Source organism: Acyrthosiphon pisum, chromosome X, assembly GCF_005508785.2.
Source record: "Acyrthosiphon pisum isolate AL4f chromosome X, pea_aphid_22Mar2018_4r6ur, whole genome shotgun sequence".
NCBI lineage: Eukaryota > Metazoa > Arthropoda > Insecta > Hemiptera > Aphididae > Acyrthosiphon > Acyrthosiphon pisum.
The window spans coordinates 14,564,505-14,564,821 of record NC_042493.1 but is presented as its reverse complement, the minus strand read 5'-3'; the positions used below and the strand labels follow the sequence as shown (position 1 = coordinate 14,564,821).

Genomic DNA, 317 nt, shown 5'->3' with positions numbered 1-317 from the left:
TCGGTAAAATCTTAGTTCATATACTATGGATGGAGCCACAGCGTATTATTTTGTTGCCGATATTAGCGACGAGTCTCCGAATTAGTGATCGATGTGCCCATGCGTGATGCGACTCCTCGCATAATATTATCCATAAATTACTATCACAGAACGATGAATATATTGATTTTACAATGATGTGTGTTTTTTTAATTTTTTTTTGTATCTGTGTACACAATAAGTAGTCGAAATAATGCTTCGATTTTCAACTTCAGTATCTTGTTCGATTGGAAAGTGAATATCGTGGGTGCATCGGGGAAGGTCAAAATTTAAAATTG

The 317-nt window shown here is 35.3% G+C and overlaps 1 long non-coding RNA gene across 6 annotated transcripts in view; it reads left to right on the top strand.

The window, feature by feature from the left end:
* Positions 1-317, top strand: part of LOC100573816 — a 24,441-nt gene that overhangs the window by 22,138 nt on the left and 1,986 nt on the right. The gene's annotated exons all lie outside the window — the stretch shown is intronic.